This window comes from Bufo gargarizans, chromosome 2, assembly GCF_014858855.1.
Source record: "Bufo gargarizans isolate SCDJY-AF-19 chromosome 2, ASM1485885v1, whole genome shotgun sequence".
In the NCBI taxonomy this organism is placed as follows: domain Eukaryota; kingdom Metazoa; phylum Chordata; class Amphibia; order Anura; family Bufonidae; genus Bufo; species Bufo gargarizans.
In genome coordinates, this window is record NC_058081.1 from 488,021,001 (window position 1) to 488,047,577 (window position 26,577).

Here is a 26,577-nt window from a genome sequence, read left to right on the forward strand (position 1 = left end):
TGAAGCCAGATCCTCTGTTACGGGACCTCTCTCCTCTGCCTGGGTGCTGGGCCTAAATTTATGACAATGGACTGTTGCAGTGGTGGCTGACGTGAAGCCTGATTCTCTGCTATGACATGCAGACTGATTCTCTGCTGACATGAAGCCAGATCCTCTGTTACGGGACCTCTCTCCTCTGCCTGGGTGCTGGGCCTAAATTTATGACAATGGACTGTTGCAGTGGTGGCTGACGTGAAGCCTGATTCTCTGCTATGACATGCAGACTGATTCTCTGCTGACATGAAGCCAGATCCTCTGTTACGGGACCTCTCTCCTCTGCCTGGGTGCTGGGCCTAAATTTATGAAAATGGACTCTTACAGTGGTGGGTGACGTGAAGCCTGATTCTCTGCTATGACATGAAGACTGATTCTCTGCTGACATGAAGCCAGATTGTCTGTTACGGGACCTCTCTCCTCTGCCTGGGTGCCGGGGCCTAAATATCTGAGAATGGACTGTTCCAGTGGTGGGTGACGGGAAGCCAGATTCTCTGCTATGGAACCTCTCTCCAATTGATTTTGGTTAATTTTTATTTATTTAATTTTTATTTTAATTAATTTCCCTATCCACATTTGTTTGCAGGGGATTTACCTACATGTTGCTGCCTTTTGCAGCCCTCTAGCCCTTTCCTGGGCTGTTTTACAGCCGTTTTAGTGCCGAAAAGTTCGGGTCCCCATTGACTTCAATGGGGTTCGGGTTCGGGACGAAGTTCGGATCGGGTTCGGATCCCGAACCCGAACATTTCCGGGATGTTCGGCCGAACTTCTCGAACCCGAACATCCAGGTGTTCGCTCAACTCTAAAGCTAATTTGAATATGTTTCCGAGAAAACCAGAGGCACATCTCCTGGAGTACAATAATGTACATACACACTCAGCATACTAGGGGCATCACCTGGCCTACACAATACTGCGCACAGATATTCTGCATACCAGGAGCAGTGCCTGGCCTACAAAACTGCGCACATGTGCTAGGCATACTAGGGGCATTGCCTGGTGTACAATACTGTGCACATGTACTCGGCATACTAGGGGTCCTCCATAATAATAAAGAGTACCACTTAGACAATGCATATATATTGCTGATAAACACATGCTTGCGTCTTAATCTCTAGGGAAAAGTACCACCTCTTGGGCTGAGCTCATATCAGGGGAATCAATCAGGATTGGAGGTGTGTCAAACCAACTCACCCCTTGATTGGCTTCTTTGTTTCTTTATGTCAAAACAACAGTGGAGACCACACATGGATTTTCAATGAGGGGAATATACTGCTGTGTTGTGAACTCTCAGGTAGACATCAGAGGCTGGGTAAGCTTCAAATAAGTAATTTACAGCACCAGCTCCTATTAATAGATATAAATATGCGAAGCTACTGACAGCAAGATTGTGTATCTCCCAGATGTTAGTAGAAGCGTACATTGGTTAAAATCTCACCTAGCTCCAGTTAAGATGCAGATGTCTTTAGATATTAGCAATAGTCCTATAACCACAGAGGGTGATATGATAATAATTGCTGCACCCATTAGACCCGCAGAGGAATCAGGCTAATGATACTCTATACCAGTGGTGACGAACCTATGGCACGGGTGCCAGAGGTGGCACTCAGAGCCCTCTCTATGGGCACCCACATCCTGGAAAAAGACTATGGTGTACCAATATGTCTTAGCCCTCTTTCACACGGGCGTCGCGTGTGAGGGCTGGATAGGATGCAGGTGCGTCGCGGGAAGTGCAAAGCGTTTTAATGCGTTATGCACGTGTGTGAGAAAAATTGGCATGTTTGGTACCCAGACCCAAACCGGGACTTCTTCACAGAAGTTCGGGTTTAGGTTTGGGATCGGTGTTGTGTAGGTTTTATTATTTTCCTTTATAACATGGTTATAAGGGAAAATAATAGCATGCTTAATACAGAATGCTAAGTAAATTAGGGATGGAGGGGTTCAAAAAAAATAATAATAATTTAACTCAGCTCATCCACTTGTTCACAATGCACGGCTCGTCTTCTTTCTTATTCTTTGATGACCTGGGAGGAAAAGGACCTTTGGTGACGTCACTGTGCTCATCACATGGTCCATCACCATGGTGATGGACTATGTGACAGACCATGTGATGGAACATGTGATGAGCACAGTGACGTAATCAAAGGTCCTTTTCCTCCCAGGTCATCAAAGAAGAAGAAAGAAGACGAGCCGGGCAGCGCGAACAAGTGGATGAGGTGAGTAATTATTATAATTTTTTTTAACCCCTCCATCCCTAATTTACTTAGCATTCTGTATTAAGAATGCTATTATTTTCCCTTATAACCATGTTATAAGGGAAAATAATAAAGATCGGGTCCCCATCCCAATCGCCACCTAGCAACCATCCGTGAAAATCGCACCGCATCCGCACTTGCTTGTGGATGCTTGCGATTTTCACGCAGCCCCATTCACTTCTATAGGGCCTGTGTTGCGTGAAAAACGCACAATATAGAGCATGCTGCGATTTCCACGCAACGCACAAGTGATGCGTGAAAATCACCGCTCATGTGCACAGCCCCATAGAAATTAATGGGTCTGTATTCAGTGTGGGTGCAATGCATTCACCTCATGCATTGCACCCACGCGGAAAACTCGCCGGTGTGAAAGGGGCCTTAGACTTTCCCTGCCATTCAGTGCAGGGCACACTATGAACAGCACAGGCAGTGCACTGAATGCAGGCAGGCTATTATAGCTAAATGATCAAGTACATGGAAGATATACTATACTGGTATTCAGGTTAAACTTGCCATGTTGGCACTTTGCGATAAATAAGTGGGTTTTGGGTTGTAGTTTTGGCACTCGGTCTCTAAAAGGTTCGCGATCAGTGCTCTATACAATCATTTAGCCCATCAGGCTTTACCGCCGCAAAAAGGCTGCAGTGTAAATGTCCATTTTGCCTCTTTTCGTAAAAGTAAATTGGCAATAATGCTGCCTTTATTAAATCCAATACAATAAAAAATTAATATAAATATCACAAAGTAATTACATCAATACGGTTAAAATGGATCCTATATAGCAGCACATGATAGGTCACACACTAGCAGCGGTCTGCAAATACGAAAAGTCCAGCAATAAGTCCACAACCAACTGGAGCCCATAGATCACTGTACAATATAGCAGGAGTGAGTCAGGTAAGTACTACCGCTAAAAATATGATAGCTAGATTGAAAATAAAGGGAGATCCAGAAAAAGTTCCCAATCATCCAAAGCTTTCACATGAGACTCACTCTATCGGATGATACCTTATGCCAAGTGATCCATGGAAGTCCATAAAATGTATATGCAACAGCGTGACTCACTCCTGCTATATTGTATAGTGATCTATGGGTTTCAGTTGTTTGTGGACTTATTGCTATACTTTGCGTATTTACGGACCGCTGCTAGTGTGTGTGATCTATCATGTGCTGCTATATAGGATCCATTTTAACCGTTGTAGGAGAGTCCCCGGAATAATAATGGACGGACGATACGTGCCACCAGAGGTCCTGGCCTCGGTGGAGTAAGAACCGGATCATTGCGGTTACAGCGGCGAATGCTGCTGGCGCAGCGTGTCCGGGCCGGTTCTTTCTGTTCCCCACGGCCAGCCCAAGTTTTTGGTGGAGCTGGGCCTTTAAGAACCCAGCCTACTGATGATGGGGGTGGGGTGTGTCTTGCTGTGCTGGAGATTTCCACAGACAGAGTGAGTGCTGGTGAAGGAGAGTCTGGGCGCAGCACACATTGAAGGATAGCCCTGGGACCTGTGGTGCTACAAGCCGAAGGGGCTCTGGCCTGAGGGAGACAAAGGCAGATAGCCTAGAAGCCTGCAGAACTGCTGTGGTCTGTCCAAAACAAGGTGACTCAAACCTGCTGTTTATTTTCTATGGAAGGACTTTTGTTCTATGCACTATGTGGATATGCACCTGTGTGGTCTGCACATTGCCTGTTATGCCGTTGGTGTGAATAAAGTCACAGTGTATCACAAAGACTGTCTATGATTGCCTCAATACTGCCGCCGCTACCGTAGCCTACCACGAGCACATCCCCACACCGTATTGATGTAATTACTTTGTGATATTTATATTCATTTTTTATTGCATTGGATTTAATAAAGATTGTTAATCTTACTATTTTCGCATGGCTTTTTTGGTGTTAAAGGGCTTCTGTCTAAATTCGTTTTTTTGGGGGGTACTTATAATCCCTATACTGCGATATATCAATACATAATGTTATTAATCATTTTGGTTCAATAGATAATGCAAAAAACGGACTTTTATCATATGCAAATTGCCTGTCTACCAGCAAGTAGGGCGGCTACTTGCTGGTAGCAGCCACATCCTCCTTTCATAAAGACGCCCCTTCCTCATGTTGATTGACATGGCCAGCGAATGAGCTCGTTCTCTGCTGGCCCTGTCTTTATTCAAAATCTGGCGCCTGCGCCGTACCTGTCTTCAGTCGGCGCAGGCGCACTGAGGGGAGGACGCTCGCTCGGCCGCTCCATCCTCAATGCGCCTGCGCCGATGACGTCACATCTACACCCGGCGCAAGCGCACTGAGGAAGGAGAAGACGAGCAAGGTTCCACCTCACAGTGCGCCTGCGCCGACTGAAGACAGGTACGGCGCAGGCGCCAGATTTAGAATACAGACAGGGCCAGCTGAGAACGAGCACGTTCGCTGGCCCTGTCAATCAACATGAGGAGGGGGCGTCTTTATGAAAGGAGGATGCGGCAGCTACCAGCAAGTAGCTGCCCTACTTGCTGGTAGACAGGTAATTTGCATATAATAAAAGTCCATTTTTTGCATTATCTACTGAACCAAAATGATATATCGTATTGATATATCGCAGTATAGGGATTATAAGTACCAAAAAAAAAGAAGACTTTAGTGGGGTGACAGAAGCCCTTTAACAGGGTTTATTTACCACGCTAAAAGGAATTATCTAGGGGTTATGGGAGTTTTAATAATGCCGCCTCTAGCTGATTGTCTAATATGTTCAATTCCTTGAAAAGAAGACACAGAGGAATCTCCCCATGTGTATTCCAAATATGACGCGCATTAGGGGTGTCTTCCTTTTTATTGATGTCACGCAGATTCTCACCAATTCTCCTACTAAACTCTCTTTGTCTTGCCCACATACTGTTTCATGCAGACCCATGTGGCAACATATGCTACACCAATCATCTTGCAGTTAATGAATGGTCATGTATCATAACTTTCCTTTCCTTCGGGTGGAGCAACCTCTCTCTGTTGCAGCTTGCTGCATGTTGGTATGCTCCCCTCAAGATACTGGGGGGATAGCCCCACAGTATAAATACACCCCTTAGATAACTGGCGGCAGTTCTAAAGTCAGCCCATTCTGAGCAGGTATGCGTGAGAAAAAACTGAATGTGGTACCCAGACCCGAAACCGAACTTCTTCACTGAAGTTCGGGTTTGGGTTAGGTATTCTGTAGATTTTCATATTTTGCCTTATAACATGGTTATAAGGGAAAATAATAGCATTCTTAACACAGAATACTTAGTAAAATGATTACGCAGCCGGCATCCTCTTCTTGCTTCTTCTTTCAGGACCTACAAAAGGGCCTTTGGTGACGTCAGCGCAGGTCCTGCTGAATGAAGCTAGAAATCAAGAAGCAAGAAGAGGATGTCGGCTGTGCGATCAATTAGAACAGGTAAGTTAATTTTATTTTTATTTTTTAACACCTCAATCTACATTTTACTAAGCATTCTGTATTTAGAATGCTATTATTTTCCCTTATAACCATGTTAAAGGGATTCTGTCACCAGGTTTCACCCCCTCCAGATAAAAATATGGTTATGTTCAGGGAGCTTTAACCATTCCTAATGTGGTCTTATAAATGTAATCTGTAGGCTCATTTTGCTAAAAATACGCTATTACTAACCTGTCAGTCATAAAAATAAGGTGCCCAAGGGGATGTAAATGGCTCCAAGCTGCCGCCCTCACCTGCTGCCGTTAGTGCCCAGCACCGCCTCATAATCTTCTGTGACGCCTCCAGAACTCCCTCTGTAACATCGCTGTGAAAGCCTCCATCCTCCCTCTGTAACATCGCTGTGAAAGCCTCCCTCCTCCCTCTGTAACATCGCTGTGAAAGCCTCCTGCTCTCTCTCTCTCTCTCTCCCCCCTCCTCCCTCCTCCCTCTGTAACATCGCTGTGAAAGACTCCTGCTCTCCCTCCCTCCCCCCTCCTCCTGCTGTAACATTGCCCTTAAAGGGCCCTGTGACTGTACCCTGCGCACGCTGCAATAGGAGTCATGAACAAAAACTATAGACTTCTATACCCATATCCGGACCCACTGCATAATTTGGTGTCCGCACAACCGTACCACGCCCCGGCTCTATTGCACTTTCATCCCTATCATCTCCTAGCAACCATGCGTGAAAATCGCACCGCATCCGCACTTGCTTGCGGATGCTTGCAATTTTCACGCATACTCATTCATTTTTATGGGGCCTGCGTTGCGTGAAAACGCAGAATATAGAACCTTCTGTGATTTTCACGCAATGCACAAATGATGCGTGAAAATCACAGCTCATGTCCACAGCCTCATTGAAGTGAATGGGTCCGGATTCAGTGCGGGTGCAATGCGTTCACCTCACACATTGCACCCGTGTGGAATTCTCGCCCGCGTGAAAGGGGCCTAACTCGTTCATTTCAGATGTTAAAAAAAAAGGCCTATATCATTTTGATTAAGAATGTGACAAATTCATGAATTTTCTCCTTGCTACCATTCCACGGAATGAAGATATCATCAATGAACCTCATGCATAATCCTATGGACGTGGTCCATTCATCCATTTTATCATCAAATACCATTTTCTTCTCCCATTCTTGTCAAGAATCCTTCAAAACTTAAAACCAGACTACTGTTTTCTGTGTCTGTTTGTTTTAATAACAATTTTTAGCGTGTGTTCACATGGAATTTTTCAACGTGGATTTTGGCTTGTATTCCCTGCCCAAAAATCAAGTAAAAATGCCCGAAATTCATGTCCACTAAGTTAAATGGGAAAACCACTTGGTGATTCATATACTGTTTTTTTAACAAAAAAACATGGTGCAGAGAAAATAAGTGTCATGTCCATTCTTGTTGTGGATTCCACATCAGGATTTTTTTTAGTAAAACTCTGTGTGAACACAGCTTTATTGTTATACAGATCACCTTATCATTCAGTATCACTAGAAATAGGATTTTGACAAAATCTTATTAAGTTTCATTAAAAGAGAAAGGTTTCACCTTTAATAAATGAAACATTCTAAGTGGTGTGTAATTTGTGTATCTCATCAACATGTGGTAAAATAGAAAAAAATTCTCACTTTAGCAAATGCAATTTATTATGTAGAGAAAGTTAATACAAGGCACTTACTAATGTATTGTGATTGTCCATATTGCCCCCTTTGCTGACTTCATTCATTTTTTTCAGCACATTATACACTGGTTATACCCAGGGGTTACGGCCATCGCTACAGCTCAGATACAAGGTGACTAGAACGGGATCTGCTGCTCATGTGTGACAGTACGGAAGATATCGTGCACGTTGAACATTGAATAATATTCACTTATCCTCACAGAACAGGAGTGCTCCAGAGTCGGCAACAAACAGCTTACCCAATCAGCTAATCCAACTAGGAAATACAGGCGGTCCCGAGACACGTGGGACGCCACGTGGAACGTCGAATAAGCAAGAGACTCAGACACCTTTAGAGGTTTCCGAGATCAACTTGAATACAGCGCCACTGCCTGCGACTGGTAATGTAACATATTTAAGCAATTTACTTAAATTGCTAGTACCTAACAGCAAATATATGAAGAACCCAATGTGGTTAGTCACACAGTGACGAATATAGAACTATTTATATCCAACTACCTTGTGGGGAAGAAAGAGCTCCACATTGCGTTACTGACATTCATGGGATTTGTACGTTGAACGTGCCCCACACAGAACTCTTGTTATTTATTGGTCCTGCAGAGTTGAACGGGCCCCACACGCTGCTAATATAAACTTTGTGAACTAGGTTTAAAAAGCAAAGGTTTAAAAGTAATATCAGGAAGTATTACTCTACTGAGAGAGTAGTGGATGCATGGAATAGCCTTCCTGCAGAAGTGGTAGCTGCAAATACAGTGGAGGAGTTTAAGCATGCATGGGATAGACATAAGGCCATCCTTCATATAAGATAGGGCCAGGGGCTATCCATAGTATTCAGTATATTGGGCAGACTAGATGGGCCAAATGGTTCTTATCTGCCGACACATTCTATGTTTCTATGTTGAGGTCAGGACCCTGACTGGGCAACTCCAGAAGGTGTATTTTTTTTCTGTTAAAGCCATTCTGTTGCTGATTATGTGTTCTTGCATAGCAAGACCACATACTATTATCTCACATATATATTATTATTATAGCCAAATTTGCCACCCTAACTCCTCCCACAGTTTTTACACTACATAGACAAAAATTTACCAAAACGTGCAGATTGTACCCGATCGGATTGCTATTACTTTGTGGAGCGATCCCACCCCCGGGGCCCCCGTGGCGAGCCCCGGAAGCCCCCTTTTTTCCCATAGACTTTGACAGGGTAAATTTTCAAATCGCTCCCACTCGCCAGGCTTTGACGCTAAAGTCACCAAACTTGGGTCACTTAGTCATGGAGTCAACCCGAAAATTTTGGGCACATTTCGGGGACCCCAAAAAGTGGGCGGGGCCATACAGAACCAATCAAAATCTCCCCATTGACTTTAATGAGAACTTCAAATTGCTACTCCTCCCACATTTTTAGGAGTACAAATTCCAGACTTTGCAGACTTGGTCGGCACCCACCCGAGTACCTTGCTTTTGCTTTGTTACCCGATCCCACCCTCCGGGCCCCTGGGACAGGGCCCCCAAAATCCATGTTTTTCCCATTGACTTTGACAGGGACAATTTTCAAATCGCTCCCAGTCGCACAGATTTTAAACTAAAGTCACCAAACTTGGGTCACTTAGTCATGGGGTCAACGCGCAATTTGTTAGCACATTTCGGAGACCCGAAAATGTGGGCGGGGCCACACAGAACCAATCAAATTCTCCCCATTGACTACAATGAGACGTTCAAATTGCTACTCCTCCCACAGATTTAGGAGTATAAATACCGAACTTTGCACTCTTGGTCGGCACATACCCGAGTATCTTGCTTGTGCTTTGTTAACCGATCCCACCCTCCGGGCCCCTGGGGCGGGCCCCCGAAAACCTCTTTTTTTCTCCCATAGAGTTTTATTGGAAAAATGCAAATGTTTGTCACTCATACAGCTTCGGAGTGAAACTCACCAAACTTGGGTCACTCAGTCATGGGGTCAACCTGAAAATTTCTGTCACATTTTGGGGACATTAAAAAGTGGGCGGAGCTACAAACAACCAATCAGATTTTCCCTATTGACTTCAATAAGAAACCTTTAAATTGCTGTCATTCTCACAGTATTTAAGCCAGAATACCCAAACTTGGCACCGTAGGTCATTGGGTGACTGGATTCAAAAAATAATGAAAAAGTGGGCGGAGTCTACAACGGCCAATCAAATTTCAGCCATTTGTTTAAATGGGAAAAATTCAAACTGCCGCTGCTCTTAGACTGTTAATGGCAGGTTTCCCAAACTTGGTACAGTTGGACAATTTAGGATTAGGATTAACATTTTGAAAAGTGGGCGGGGCCAAAAACAACCAATCAGATTTCTTTCATTGATTTCAATATGGAAAAAAAAAAATTCAGAAAATTGAAAAATGCTGCCATGATTGATGTCAGGGGCTTCAAATCGCTGAAATCAGGTGATAGATTACTTTGGATTCCAAAATTTAAAAAGTGGGCGGAGCCAACAACAACAAATCAGATTTTCCCTATTGACTTCAATGAGAAACTTTTAAATTGCTGTCATTCTCACAGTATTTAAGCCAGAATACCCAAACTAGGCACCGTAGGTCATTGGGTGACTGGATTCAAAAAATAATGAAAAAGTGGGCGGAGTCTACAACGGCCAATCAAATTTCAGCCATTTGTTTAAATGGGAAAAATTCAAACTGCCGCTGCTCTTAGACTGTTAATGGCAGGTTTCCCAAACTTGGTACAGTTGGACAATTTAGGATTAGGATTAACATTTTGAAAAGTGGGCGGGGCCAAAAACAACCAATCAGATTTCTTTCATTGATTTCAATATGGAAAAAAAAAAATTCAGAAAATTGAAAAATGCTGCCATGATTGATGTCAGGGGCTTCAAATCGCTGAAATCAGGTGATAGATTACTTTGGATTCAAAAAATTTAAAAGTGGGCGGAGCCAACAACAACAAATCAGATTTTCCCTATTAACTTTAATGAGAAACCTTTAAATTGCTGTCATTCTCACAGTATTTAAGCCAGAATACCCAAACTTGGCACCGTAGGTCATTGGGTGACTGGATTCAAAAATTTATTAAAAAGTGGGCGGAGTCTACAACGGCCAATCAAATTTCAGCCATTTATTTCAATGGGGAAATTTAAAACTGCCGCTGATCTTACACTGTTAATGGCAGGATCCCCAAACTTGGTACAGTTGGACAATTTAGGATTAGGATTAAAATTCAGAAAAGTGGGCGGGGCCAAAAACAACCAATCAGATTTTTCCTTTTGACTTCAATAAGAAACCTTTAAACAGCTGTCATTCTCACAGAATTTAAGCCACAGCACCCAAACTCGGCAGGGTGGGTCAGTGTGAGACAAAGGTCAACATTTATAAAAGTGGGCGGAGTCTACACTCCACCCAGTTACTCCGCCCACTCCAGTTGTAAGCTACTGGTGGAGGCAAGAACACATCACACAATTTCCCCAGAAATTGTACCTTTTCTAGTTCTTCTTATTCTTATTATAGCCAAATTTGCCACCCTAACTCCTCCCACAGTTTTTACACTACATAGACAAAAATTTACCAAAACGTGCAGATTGTTCCCGATCGGATTGCTATTACTTTGTGGAGCGATCCCACCCCCGGGGCCCCCGTGGCAGGCCCCGGAAGCCCCCTTTTTTCCCATAGACTTTGACACGGTAAATTTTCAAATCGCTCCCACTCGCCAGGCTTTGACGCTAAAGTCACCAAACTTGGGTCACTTAGTCATGGAGTCAACCCGAAAATTTTGGGCACATTTCGGGGACCCCAAAAAGTGGGCGGGGCCACACAGAACCAATCAAAATCTCCCCATTGACTTTAATGAGACCTTCAAATTTCTACTTCTCCCACATTTTTAGGAGTACAAATTCCAAACTTTGCAGACTTGGTCGGCACCCACCCAAGTACCTTGCTTTTGCTTTGTTACCCGATCCCACCCTCCGGGCCCCTGGGACAGGGCCCCCAAAATCCACGTTTTTCCCATTGACTTTGACAGGGACAATTTTCAAATCTCTCCCAGTCGCACAGATTTTAAACTAAAGTCACCAAACTTGGGTCACTTAGTCATGGGGTCAACCTGAAAATTTCTGTCACATTTTGGGGGACATTAAAAAGTGGGCGGAGCTACAAACCACCAATCAGATTTTCCCTATTGACTTCAATGAGAAACTTTTAAATTGCTGTCATTCTCACAGTATTTAAGCCAGAATACCCAAACTAGGCACCGTAGGTCATTGGGTGACTGGGGTCAAAAAAAATTAAAAAGTGGGCGGGGTCTACAACGGCCAATCAAATTTCAGCCATTTGTTTAAAACTGCCGCTGCTCTTAGACTTTTAATGGCAGGGTTCCCGAAACTTGGCACAGTTGGTCACTGGAGGACTGTGCCAATGTATATCTCATTTTGGGGATGCTAAAAAGTGGGCGGAGCCACAAACAACCAATCAGATTTTCCCTATTGACTTCAATAAGAAACCTTTAAACAGCTGTCATTCTCACAGCACCCAAACTCGGCAGGGTGGGTCAGTGTGAGACAAAGGTCAAAATTTATAAAAGTGGGCGGAGTCTACACTCCACCCAGTTACTCCGCCCACTCCAGTTGTAAGCTACTGGTGGAGGCAAGAACACATCACACAATTTCCCCAGAAATTGTACCTTTTCTAGTTTACTTCTATGCTTTGGGTCGTTGTCCTGTTGCAACATCCATCTTCTGTTGAGCTTTAGCTGGTGGACAGGTGGCCTTAAGTTCTCCTGCAAAATGTCTTGATAAACTTGGGAATTCATTTTTCCTTCGATGATACCAATCCGTCAAGGCCCTGACGCAGCAAAGCAGCCCCAAACCATGATGCCCCCACCACCATACTTCACAGTTGGAATGAGGTTTTGATGTTGGTGTGCTGTGCCTCTTTTTCTCCACACATAGTGTTGTGTGTTTCTTCCAAACAACTCAACTTTGGTTTCATCTGTCCACAGAATATTTTGCCAGCACTGCTGTGGAACATCCAGGTGCTCTTGTGCAAACTGTAAAAGTTGCGCAATTTTTTTTTTGGACAGCAGTGGCTTCTTCTGTGGTATCCTCCCATGAAATCCATTCTTGTTTAGTGTTTTACATATCATAGATTCGCGAACAGGGATGTTAGCATATGCCAGAGACTTTTGTAAGTCTTTAGCTGACACTCTAAGATTCTTCTTCACCTCATTGAGCAGTCTGCGCTGTGCTCTTGCAGTCATCTTTACAGGATGGCCACTCCTAGGGAGAGTAGCAGCAGTTCTGAACTTTCTCCATTTAAAGACAATTTGTCTTACCGTGGACTGATGAACAGCAAGGCTTTTGGAGGTACTTTTATAACCCTTTCCAGCTTTATGCATGTCAACAATTCTTAATCATAGGTCTTCTGAGAGCTCTTTTGTTCGAGGCATCATTCACATCAGGCAATGCTTCTTGTGAAAAGCAAACCCAGAACTGGTGTGTGTTTTTTATAGGGCAGGGCAGCTGTAACCAACACCTCCAATCTCATCTAATTGACTGGACTCCAGTTGGCTGACACATAACTCCAATTCACTCTTGGAGATGTCATTAGTCTAAGGGGTTCACATACTTTTTCCACCTGCACTGTGAATGTTCACATGGTGTGTTCAATAAAAATCATCATGGTAACATTTAATTCTTTATGTGTTATTAGTTTAAGCAGACTGTGATTGTCTATTGTTGTGACTTAGATGAAGATCAGATCACATTTTATGACCAATTTGTGCAGAAATCCTTATATATCCAAAGGGTTCACATACTTTTTCTTGCAACTGTATGTGAATCCTGTTGATATCTCCACATGCAAAGCGTAAGATATACAAACACAGATACATTGCGCAATGTGATTTTGTTGGAATGAAAAGCACACTAGTACACACTGTGGAGAAAAAACATCGAGAAAAGCACCTACTACAATTTTTTCTGGGATAACTTCACATACACAGCAATCTATCAATATTATACTCTCTGCTGGATTAGTAGAGACGATAGGCTGTATGAACTATATTTTATTATTATCTAGATGTGTACAGTATCCATATACGGTTACAATCAAGGAGCAATAGTATTCTATATTTTTTTATTTATATATTTTATTATATCTTATGTTGGTTATTTTATAATATTTTCTAATGTTATCCTAAGCTGGCTACTACTGTATATTCAAGTGGTTTTTTTTTCATAAAAAATAAATATTTGATTATTTACACATATCCTTCTACCAGATAATTGAGTGCTCTCCTTCCATTTATCCTTTTTACAAAATAAAAATATATTCGCCGCCGTGCAAAAGTTGAAAAAAATTAGGGCCTTATTGCCCTTGTGCAGTGCAGTGCAGTGATATACTGTAAAGCCCAGTTTGTCGTGTATTAGTGGCAAAATAAAAATATATTCGCCGTCCATCGTTGCATATATCTGTTGAAAAGCCTTTTATGTATAAGTAGAAAATAATTAGGGCCTAATTGCCAGTCAGCAATGCAATGATACATTCTGAAGTCCTGTTTGCCGTGTATTACTGGCAAAATATAAAAAATATTCACCGTTCATCCTTGTACTCATCTGTTGTGTAAAAGCCTTTTGTGTAAAAGTATAAAAAAATTTAGGGCCTAAATGTAGGGATGAGCGAGCCCGTACTGTATAGTTTGGGTTCGTACCGAATTTTGGGGTGTCCGTGACACGGACCCGGACATTTTCGTAAAAGTCTGGGTTCGGTGTTCGTTGCTTTCTTGGCGCTTTTTGAAAGGCTGCAAAGCAGCCAATCAACAAGCGTCATACTACTTGCCCCAAGAGGCCGTCACAGCCATGCCTACTATTGGCATGGCTGTGATTGGCCAGTGCAGCATGTGACCCAGCCTCTACTTAAGCTGGAGTCACGTAGCGCCGCACGTCACTCTGCTCTGATCAGTATAGGGAGAGGTTGCAGCTGCGACGTTAGGGCGAGATTAGGCAGTGATTAACTCCTCCAAAAAACTTCATTCAGAGATCGATCTGCAGCTGAGGATGATTGAACTGCTGCTATTGAATTGCTCACTGTTTTTAGGCTGCCCAGACCGTTTGTCAGTCACTTTTTTCTGGGGTGATCGGCGGCCATTTTGTGTATTGTGGTGTGCCAGCACAAGCTGCCACCAAGTGCATTTAACCCTCAATAGTGTGGTTGTTTTTTGGCTATATCCTACATCAGGGTGAAGCTGTCACACCAAGTGCATTTAACCATCAATAGTGTGGTTATTTTTTGGCCATATACTACATCAGGGGCAAGCTGTCACCAAGTGCATTTAACCCTCAATAGTGTGGTTGTTTTTTGGCTATATCCTACATCAGGGTCAAGCTGTCACACCAAGCGCATTTAACCATCAATAGTGTGGTTATTTTTTGGCCATATCCCAGTCTAATTCTGACTGTAAACGTATACCTGTCACCCAGCGCCTAAATAATAGGCCTCAAATTTATATTCATTCAAATCTGTGGTTATTGCTGTAGCTGGTCAAGTTATTTAGTGTCCGTCAAAGCACAGTTTTTGTTCTGGGTTGAAATACAATTCCCAATTTAGCAATTCTCTAAATTAGTGGTTTCTGCTGTATCAGACCTCCTTTAACTCTATCCCTAAAAGGGTATATAATATTCAAGGTGCACATAGGGTCATTCTCAATAACTTCACACACACGCTACTGTGCATATCCCAGTCTAATTCTGTCTGTAAACGTATACCTGTCACCCAGCGCCTAAATAATAGGCCTCAAATTTATAGTCAGCTAAATCTGTGGTTACTGCTGTGCCTGTATTAGTGTAATACGGTACCTAAATAGATAGCCAGATAGTGTTAGGTGTCTTTAAAAAAAGGCCTGAATTTGAATTCAATACATTGGTCCAAATAATATTTTTGTTGTTGTGGTGAACGATAACAATGAGGAAAACATCTAGTAAAGGACGCGGACGCGGACATGGTCGTGGTGGTGTTAGTGGACCCTCTGGTGCTGGGAGAGGACGTGGCCGTTCTGCCACATCCACACGTCCTAGTGTACCAACTACCTCAGGTCCCAGTAGCCGCCAGAATTTACAGCGATATTTGGTGGGGCCCAATGCCGTTCTAAGGATGGTAAGGCCTGAGCAGGTACAGACATTAGTCAATTGGGTGGCCGACAGTGGATCCAGCATGTTCACATTATCTCCCACCCAGTCTTCTGCAGAAAGCGCACAGATGGCGCCTGAAAACCAACCCCATCAGTCTGTCACATCACCCCCATGCATACCAGGGAAACTGTCTGAGCCTCAAGTTATGCAGCAGTCTCTTATGCTGTTTGAAGACTCCGCTGGCAGGGTTTCCCAAGGGCATCCACCTAGCCCTTCCCCAGCGGTGAAAGACATAGAATGCACTGACGCACAACCACTTATGTTTCCTGATGATGAGGACATGGGAATACCACCTCAGCATGTCTCTGATGATGACGAAACACAGGTGCCAACTGCTGCGTCTTTCTGCAGTGTGCAGACTGAACAGGAGGTCAGGGATCAAGAATGGGTGGAAGACGATGCAGGGGACGATTAGGTCCTAGACCCCACATGGAATGAAGGTCGTGCCACTGACTTTCACAGTTCGGAGGAAGAGGCAGTGGTGAGACCGAGCCAACAGCGTAGCAAAAGAGGGAGCAGTGGGCAAAAGCAGAACACCCGCCGCCAAGAGACTCCGCCTGCTACTGACCGCCGCCATCTGGGACCGAGCACCCCAAAGGCAGCTTCAAGGAGTTCCCTGGCATGGCACTTCTTCAAACAATGTGCTGACGACAAGACCCGAGTGGTTTGCACGCTGTGCCATCAGAGCCTGAAGCGAGGCATTAACGTTCTGAACCTTAGCACAACCTGAATGACCAGGCACCTGCATGCAAAGCATGAACTGCAGCGGAGTAAACACCTTAAAAACAAGGAAGTCACTCAGGCTCCCCCTGCTACCTCTTCTGCTGCTGCCGCCTCAGCCTCTTCTGCTGCTGCCGCCTCAGCCTCTTCTGCTGCTGCCGCCTCAGCCTCTTCTGCTGCTGCCGCCTCAGCCTCTTCTGCTGCTGCCGCCTCGGCCTCTTCCTCCGCCTCTGGAGGAACGTTGGCACCTGCCGCCCAGCAAACAGGGGATGTACCACCAACACCACCACCTCCGTCACCAAGCATCTCAACCATGTCACACGCCAGCGTTCAGCTCTCCATCTCACAAACATTTGAGAGAAAGCGTAAATTCCCACCTAGCCACCCTCGATCCCTGGCCCTGAATGCCAGTATTTCTAAACTACTGGCCTATGAAATGCTGTCATTTAGGCTGGTGGACACAGACAGCTTCAAACAGCTCATGTCGCTTGCTGTCCCACAATATGTTGTTCCCAGCCGGCACTACTTCTCCAAGAGAGCCGTGCCTTCCCTGCACAACCAAGTATCCGATAAAATCAAGTGTGCACTGCGCAACGCCATCTGTGGCAAGGTCCACCTAACCACAGATACGTGGACCAGTAAGCATGGCCAGGGACGCTATATCTCCCTAACTACACACTGGGTAAATGTAGTGGCAGCTGGGCCCCAGGCGGAGAGCTGTTTGGCGCACGTCCTTCTGCCGCCAAGAATCGCAGGGCAACATTCTTTGCCTCCTGTTGCCACCTCCTCCTACTCAGCTTCCTCCTCCTCTTCTTCCACCTGCTCATCCAGTCAGCCACACATCTTCACCACCAACTTCAGCACAGCCCGGGGTAAACGTCAGCAGGCCATTTTGAATCTCATATGTTTGGGGGACAGGCCCCACACCGCACAGGAGTTGTGGCGGGGTATAGAACAACAGACCGACGAGTGGTTGCTGCCGGTGAGCCTCAAGCCCGGCCTGGTGGTGTGCGATAATGGGCGAAATCTCGTTGCAGCTCTGGGACTAGCTGGTTTGACGCACATCCCTTGCTTGGCGCATGTGCTGAATTTGGTGGTGCAGAAGTTCATTCACAACTACCCCGACATGTCAGAGCTGCTGCATAAAGTGCGGGCCGTCTGTTCGCGCTTCCGGCGTTCACATCCTGTAACCTGTCTGCGCTACAGGGTAACTTCGGCCTTCCCGCTCACCGCCTCATATGCGACCTGCCCACCAGGTGGAACTCCACCTTGCACATGCTGGACAGACTGTGCGAGCAGCAGCAGGCCATAGTGGAGTTTCAGCTGCAGCACGCACGGGTCAGTCGCACTGCGGAACATCACCACTTCGCCACCAATGACTGGGCCTCCATGCGAGACCTTTGTGCCCTGTTGCGCTGTTTCGAGTACTCCACCAACATGGCCAGTGGCGATGACGCCGTTATCAGCGTTACAATACCACTTCTATGTCTCCTTGAGAAAACACTTAGGGCGATGATGGAAGAGGAGGTGGCCCAGGAGAAGGAGGAGGAGGAAGAGGGGTCATTTTTAGCACTTTCAGGCCAGTCTCTTCGAAGTGACTCAGAGGGAGGTTTTTTGCAACAGCAGAGGCCAGGTACAAATGTGGCCAGCCAGGGCCCACTACTGGAGGACGAGGAGGACGAGGATGAGGAGGAGGTGGAGGAGGATGAGGATGAAGCATGGTCACAGCGGGGTGGCACCCAACGCAGCTCGGGCCCAGTGGCGTACCGCCCATAGAGGCAGACCACGCCACTGCTATGGGGCCCGCGGCACTGGGGGGCCCGTAGCGCAGATAAGGCCCCGCCCACTCATGACCTGTAGCCGGCTATGCGGCTGCTTTTCTCCCCAGGGCCCCCCCCATGTTTAGCTGAATCGCCTCCCAGAGGCGCGGCTAAGGCCCTAGACACCCGCCCCCCTCCTCAGCGCGGTCTGCAAACACCCGATCCTCCTCTCGTCGGCGTCCCAAATCCCGCGCAGGCGCAGTGCGGGCGATTGCCTGCGCTCTGATAATACGGCTGAGGGCAACAGCTTCAACATCGTCACTGGGCATGCGCCGAGCCCAGTGACGATGTTGAAGCTGTTGCCCTCAGCCGTATTATCAGAGCGCAGGCGCAGGCAATCGCCGGCACTGCGCCTGCGCGGGATTTGGGACGCCGACGAGAGGAGGATCGGGTGTTTGCAGACCGCGCTGAGGAGGGGGGCGGGTGTCTAGGGCCTTAGCCGCGCCTCTGGGAGGCAATTCAGCTAAACATGGAGGCGTTAGAGTTTTCATATTTAGGCGGGCACGGCACTTCAGAGGGGCACCGTGGAGAAAGAAAACCGCCCCTCTGGGCTCCAGTCCTTACAGCGTCATTTGCTTATCCTAAGAATCGATTTTTAGAAGAAAGGACAAGACTGACATGGAAAAGAAGAACACAGATGGAAAAAAGGTACTTTATTAAACATGGATCCATGAGTACCTTTTTTCCATCTGTCTTGTTCCTTTGATTGTGAGTCTTGTCATTTCTTCAAAAAATCGATTCTTATGATATGTAAATGACGCTGTAAGGAGCCCAGAGGGGCGTTATTCTTTCTCCACGGTGCCCAGGAACGCCCCTCTGAAGTGCCGTGCCCGGCTAAATTTGAAAACTAATAATGCCTCCAAGTTCATCTAAATCGCCTCCCAAACACGATCCTCCTCTCGCTGGCATCCCAAATGCAGTGTCCCAGGGGGTCAGTAGTGTGTGCTGGGCTTTGTAGTGCAGATTGACCACTAACCTGGGATCCACTGTCGTCTTCAATTGGGGCAAATACTGGAACAGGCAGGTATTTAACAGTTCGTGACGCCAGTGTCAGTTAAACGGTGACACGCCGTGTAAAGTATGGTGGAAGAATGAAGCAAGCACAGGATAGCCAACAAAAACTGGAACTTTTACTGAATATCAGTCAGGATAATACACGGACACTGGTAGTGCACAGTTCCATAAAAGACGGTTGGTTTTAGACGAATACAGATGGTTCTTGACATTACAGAAAGGCCGGTCTTAGCGATGAATTATACAGAGTGTTAATTACAGGAGATGCAGTACAGGCGGCTTGCACACTATTCCTGTCTGGTCCCGCTATATGTGAATTTCTCCAAGGTCTAATGCCCTTTATCTGGCGTACCCTTGAAGCTGTCCTTATCTAGTACCTCCTCTGTTATCTTGAGTACCTCTCGCTTTATCTGATCGGCCTCTGTGGTAATCTGTGTCTTGGCTTGTGGCTCACTTATGCTGCTTCAGCGGAACGGATGGTGACTCAGGAGGGGAACCTTTTCCTTGGATCCGGAACCCGGTTACAGGGCCTTTACTACCCTCTCCTAGCCGGCAGGCTTCAGGCCTGCTATGCTCTCACAGGCCCATAGCCTTGCTTTCTCTCAGACACAGGATCATTTCTGACCTCTGCTTCCCACTGTCTGTCTCCTCCAACTGCTATTACTTCCTGACTGGGCCTTATATAACCTAGGGTTCCCTAGCTCCCTCTAGTGACTCAGAGCTGGAACTACACCCTAGCCGGCCTGCAAAATGCACGTTTCACAGTAACAGGAAAATACATAGCATGACATTATAAGATATTCTATACCAACTTCCCCATAAATACAGGGGGAACGACAGTACCCAAGTGACCCTTCAGTAGTGACGGGCATCTCGCTCCTGTACACTACACAAATCCCGTGCAGGCGCAGTGCCGGCGATTGCCTGCGCTATGATAAGATGACTGACGGCACTACGCCTGCGCGGGATTTGGGATGCCGGCGAGAGGAGGATCGGGGTGTTTGCCGCAGAGCGGCACTTAGCCGCGCCTCTGGGAGGCGATTTAGATGAACTTGGAGGCGTTATTAGTTTTCAAACTTAGGCGGGCACGGCACTTCAGAGGGGCGTTCCTGGGCACAGTGGAGAAAGAATAACGCCCCTCTGGGCTCCTTACAGCTTCATTTGCATATCATAAGAATCGATTTTTTGAAGAAATTACAAGACTCGCAATCAAAAGAACAAGACAGATGGAAAACAGGTACTCTGTTAAACATGGATTCACGAAAAAAAAATTGGGGGTAAATTGCTAGTGACAGATTCCCTTTAAGGCTACTTTCACACTTGCGTTCAGAGCGGATCCGTCTGGTGTCTGCACAGACGGATCCGCACCTATAATGCAAACGCTTAGATCCGTTCAGAACGGATCCGTTTGCATTAACATGAACAAAAAAAAAAAACATATTTTTTTTTGTTCATGATAGTGCAAACGGATCCGTTTTGACTTTACATTGAAAGTCAATGGGGGACGGATCCGTTTGAAAATTGAGCCATACTGTGTCAACTTCAAACGGATCCGTCCCCATTGACTTACATTGTAAGTCTGGACGGATCCGTTTGCCTCCGCACGGCCAGGCAGACACCCGAATGCTGCAAGCAGCGTTCAGGTGTCCGCCTGCTGAGTGGAGCGGAGGACAGATGGAGCCATACTGATGCATTCTGAGCGGATCCGCATCCACTCAGAATGCATTAGGGCTGGACGGATCCGTTCGGTGCCGCTTGTGAGAACCTTCAAACGGAACTCACAAGCGGAGACCCGAACGCAAGTGTGAAAGTAGCCTAACATGGCACCCCAAATAAGGAGACCTGCAGGCTGCAGCAGATATCCCATGTGACAGGTCACCCCCAGGAAACCCCTAACAGTTTCTGTAGGTCATGTATAAATTTATTTAATGGGGGTGTGGCATGGGAGGAGCAAAGTCAGGAAGTGGGAGGGGCCATGGTGGGTAGTGGGCGGGGTTAAGGGGCCCAATTCAGATTTTTGCTATGGGGCCCAGTGATTCCTATGTACGCCTCTGCTCGGGCCCATCACTGGTGCGTGGCTGGGGGGAAACGCAGGACGATGACGATACGCCTCCCACAGAGGACAGCTTGTCCTTACCCCTGGGCAGCCTGGCACACATGAGCGACTACATGCTGCAGTGCCTGCGCAACGACAGCAGAGTTGCCCACATTTTAACGTGTGCGGACTACTGGGTTGCCACCCTGCTGGATCCACGCTACAAAGACAATGTGCCCACCTTACTTCCTGCACTGGAGCGTGATAGGAAGATGCGCGGGTACAAGCGCACGTTGGTAGACGCGCTACTGAGAGCATTCCCAAATGTCACAGGGGAACAAGTGGAAGCCCAAGGCCAAGGCAGAGGAGGAGCAAGAGGTCGCCAAGGCAGCTGTGTCACGGCCAGCTCCTCTGAGGGCAGGGTTAGCATGGCAGAGATGTGGAAAAGTTTTGTCAACACGTCACAGCTAACTGCACCACCACCTGATACACAACGTGTTAGCAGGAGGCAACATTTCACTAACATGGTGGAACAGTACGTGTGCACACCTCTCCACGTACTGACTGATGGTTCGGCCCCATTCAACTTCTGGGTCTCTAAATTGTCCACATTGTCAGAGCTAGCCTTTTATGCCTTGGAGGTGCTGGCCTGCCCGGCGGCCAGCGTTTTGTCTGAACGTGTATTCAGCACGGCAGGGGGCGTCATTACAGACAAACGCAGCCGCCTGTCTACAGCCAATGTGGACAAGCTGACGTTCATGAAAATGAACCAGTCATGGATCCCACAGGCCCTGTCCATCCCTTGTGCAGATTAGACATTAACTACATCCCCTTAACCATATATTATTGTACTCCAGGGCACTTCCTCATTCAATCCTATTTTTATTTTCATTTTACCATTATATTGCTAGGCAACCCAAAGTTGAATGAACCTCTCCTCTGTCTGGGTGCCGGGGCCTAAATATATGCCAATGGACTGTTCCAATGTTGGGTGACGTGAAGCCTGATTCTCTGCTATGACATGCAGACTGATTCTCTGCTGACATGAAGCCAGATTCTCTGTTACGGGACCTCTCTCCTCTGCCTGGGTGCCTGGGCCTAAATATATGCCAATGGACTGTTCCAATGTTGGGTGACGTGAAGCCTGATTCTCTGCTATGACATGCAGACTGATTCTATGCTGACATGAAGCCAGATTCTCTGTTACGGGACCTCTCTCCTCTGCCTGGGTGCCTGGGCCTAAATATATGCCAATGGACTGTTCCAATGTTGGGTGACGTGAAGCCTGATTCTCTGCTATGACATGCAGACTGATTCTCTGCTGACATGAAGCCAGATTCTCTGTTACGGGACCTCTCTCCTCTGCCTGGGTGCCTGGGCCTAAATATATGACAATGGACTGTTATAGTGGTGGCTGACGTGAAGCCTGATTCTCTGCTATGACATGCAGACTGATTCTCTGCTGACATGAAGCCAGATTCTCTGTTACGGGACCTCTCTCCTCTGCCTGGGTGCCTGGGTCTAAATATATGACAATGGACTGTTACAGTGGTGGCTGACGTAAAGCCTGATTCTCTGCTATGACATGCAGACTGATTCTCTGCTGACATGAAGCCAGATTCTCTGTTACGGGACCTCTCTCCTCTGCCTGGGCCTAAATATATGCCAATGGACTGTTCCAATGTTAGGTGACGTGAAGCCTGATTCTCTGCTATGACATGCAGACTGATTCTCTGCTGACATGAGGCCAGATTCTCTGTTACGGGACCTCTCTCCTCTGCCTGGGTGCCTGGGCCTAAATATATGACAATGGACTGTTACAGTGGTGGGTGACGTGAAGCCAGATTCTCTGCTATGGGACCTCTCTCCAATTGATATTGGTTAATTTTTATTTATTTTATTTTTATTTTAATTCATTTCCCTATCCACATTTGTTTGCAGGGGATTTACCTACATGTTGCTGCCTTTTGCAGCCCTCTAGCTCTTTCCTGGGCTGTTTTACAGCCTTTTTAGTGCTGAAAAGTTTGGGTCCCCATTGACTTCAATGGGGTTCGGGTTCGGGACGAAGTTCGGGTCGGGTTCCGATCCCGAACCCGAACATTTCCGGGAAGTTCGGCCGAACTTCTCGAACCAGAACATCCAGGTGTTCGCTCAACTCTACCTAAATGCTGTTCTACGGTGCAGTTATAATCTTTATTCAGACTATAAATTATACATACAGAAAAAAGAAAATATATTAAACATACCCAGGGCTTCCATCAGGGGGGTACAGCCGATACCCCAGTAAGGTTACCGGACCCCGGAGGGGCCCGGCCGCCGGTCCCAAACCTTTTTTTTTTTTTGAGAGTCGCTACAGGGCCCCCCCCCGCCCCCAGGGCTGGCGCCACCCATAAGCAGGGTACGTTTATTCTAGTCACTTGCATCTGTGTAATCTCGCACAGGCGCACTGGCAGAGGCATCGTCGAGCAAAGTGCGCATGCACTGTCTTCCAGCACACCTCGTTCAACGATGCCTCTGCCAGTGCACCTGTGCGAGATTAAGGCGCTTCTCTGCAATTACACAGAGGCAAGTGAAGTAAATAAATTAGCTAGGAAGCGGCGCTGGGTGGGGAGGGGATCTGTGGATGACACTTAGGGGGATCTGTGAATGACATTTAAGGGGATCTGTGGTGGATGACACTTATGGGGATCTGTGGATGACACTTATGAATGTCTGTGGATGACACTTATGGGGAATCTGTGGATGACACTTATGGGGAATCTGTGGATGACACTTATGGGGAATCTGTGGATGACACTTATGGGGAATCTGTGGAAGACATTTATGGGGGATCTGTGGATTACATTTATAGGGGATCTGTGGATGACATTTATGGGGGATCTGTGGATGACATTTATGGGGATCTGTGGATGACATGGTATGTAGCTGGAGGGAGAAAACGTGGCCTTACCACAATGAAGGGTACAGTCTGTATAAATAGGTGGCCGACAAAATAGGGGTGGGTCAAAGGGCGAGGTCAATAGGTGGAGTCAAGGGGGGCAGCAAAATTAGCTTTTGCCTAGGGTAGCAAAAATCCTTGCACCAGTCCTGCCCGCCCCTTGGTTATTCCTTAATCCTTGCCCCCCTCCCCCCCCCCCCTGCTGATTCCCGTACCGCTGGGTCCGCTGGCGCTGCCTTTCCCTTTAAAACCAAAACGTAAGGCTCTGACTCTGAGCCACTGCACCGATGCGAATCAGTGACTGAGTCTGTGAACTCTCGTTGCACACGTGACGTCAGACGCTGCCGCACGCCGCCTTCAGATTGGCGCACTTCAAGAAGTGGAAGGAAGCCTGCCCCTAGCCAGGCTCCAGCCTCGAGCCGGAGCCTCCATCACATGTTGGACTTGGACAACTAGCACAGCGGCCACTGATGGACCCCACTAATTACATTAAGGTCCATTAGGTTTCCAATCAATATGCAAAATAAATTATTTGGAGCCTTTTAAAATTTCAACATGCCATTTTATCACTAACCCTGACAGAGGAAAATTTCACCTGTGTTGGTCTAAGCTTTTTTCCCTCCCAACTTTTTTTTACTGCCTTAATGGTATCTCATTTTACTGATAATATCAGTAAAATGATGGATAGCATTAAGGCAGTAAAAAAAAATAAGTGGAGGGAAAAGGACAAGCTTAGACCAGCACAGGTGAAATTTTCCTCTGTCAGGGTTAGTCAAGTGCAAGCACATAACGAAAAATGGATGAAGAGTAGTACTTTCTAGTTTCTAGAAATAATATAAATGGACAGCCATTCTGATATTATCCAGGAGCAAGGCAAATATAAGAATGAGAAGTATTTACTTATAATTAAGACTTTGCCTTGTGCCCTAATACAGAACCATATTATGCTGTACTGTTTATGTTGTTCCATAGTTGGTGCCACTCCTATTCCACTACAATCACTAAAATAGGGTTTCCAGAGGGACATAATGAATATCACCAAAGGGTGGGAGATATACAGTGTCTGTGTATAGGGCGGACCGGCTGCGGGATCTGCGTGTGGATTACGGCTATATTGCAGACTGTAATTGTACATGGCGTTGTTTAAAGATCCCTCATAACAGTGTGTGTCATCCACAGATCCCCCCATAACAGTACGTCATCAACAGATCCCCCATAACAGTGCACCTGCGCACTGAGGAAGAGAGAGAAAGGAGGAGAAAGAATCCGCAAAAGCAAGCAGAGGACGGCACAGCAGACGACTTAATAGCTTCTTTTGTAAGTAAATTGCTTTATTATAAATGCAGTTTGTCTGTTTTTGTCTTTTATTATATTCTGGCTTTTGCTTAAAGGGACAGTAAAAAATGAATTTTTTTTAGTTATGTATGATGCTTTTTGATAATAAATAAATGTAGTGGTGTTATAATGTGGCATCCCTGCATATCGCAATACGCTCGTATTTTGTTATCTTATTTATATTTATGGGAGAGGCTTAACTGTGATGAGTGGGTGAAGCGCTTCCCCTGACCTAGCTGGCTGTATTGTGCCGGAAGCCAGGAGCGAGGGTAAGCCTAGTAGTGGGCAAAATAAACGAGGAGAGCAGAGTAGTGACCAAAAGCCTTCAAAACCACCCAGAGAGCAAGATTACAAAATGCCTGGGAAATCTCAACATGCGGGTTCGGGATGTATCTCGTGAAGCAAGAAGAGCGCCACCTACCCAAGCATTTATCCAGTGCGCCGGGACCCCGTTTTCGATGCTGAGGGCGCAGCTCCGGTTCAGAGCGAGTGTCCCGTGGTGGCCAGCGGGTTACGACCGAGACCTGAGGCCAGCGTTCTGATGTGGGCCACAAAACTGGATTGATGACAGGGGCCCCCCACGCCAAGGAAGCAGCGGGGCCTCTGGGGAGGCCCTTGCAACGGGGCCAGCAATTGACGGGGGACCATGACTGGGCACCAATCGGTGGAGGTTTTAAAACCTGACCTCTGAGGATGGTCCATGCTGATTGGCCTTCGTGGAAGGGAGCCAGAGGCCACAATGGTCATGGGCCCAGGACAACTGTCGCACCGGCAACCCCTAACGTTTAGGGGAGGTGCTGGTGAACTCACGTGGCCCGAGGAACCCGCAAAACCCGAGATACACGGCTGCCCTAACAATCAAACTAGGAGAGTGGCCAAAAAGGAAATCCATCCAGCGCGGACGAGAGTCGCCCAAACATCTCACCGGAGACAGGCTGCGCGCCACCTACCCGCATGGCGCAGTGCTGTCTCCCCGCTAGGTACAGCTTGATGGTGTTAAATGACAGCCTGAGATTTGCGGTGACAGTGGGCTATGAACGCCAGGGTGTAGGAGACATCGTTCAAGCCACCTGCGGGTGGGACCTTGAAAAACTTTGGAAACCTTGACGCCGGCTTGGTAGTTTCCTGAT

The 26,577-nt window shown here is 46.6% G+C and overlaps 1 long non-coding RNA gene across 1 annotated transcript; it reads left to right on the forward strand.

Moving 5' to 3' along the window:
* Nucleotides 1–5,652: 5,652 nt before the first annotated feature.
* LOC122926881 lies at nt 5,653–25,409 on the forward strand. The gene is made up of 4 exons (XR_006387727.1): nt 5,653–5,700; nt 7,469–7,526; nt 7,617–7,794; nt 25,292–25,409. It is a non-coding gene; the product is annotated as an uncharacterized LOC122926881 (long non-coding RNA).
* Nucleotides 25,410–26,577: the final 1,168 nt, after the last annotated feature.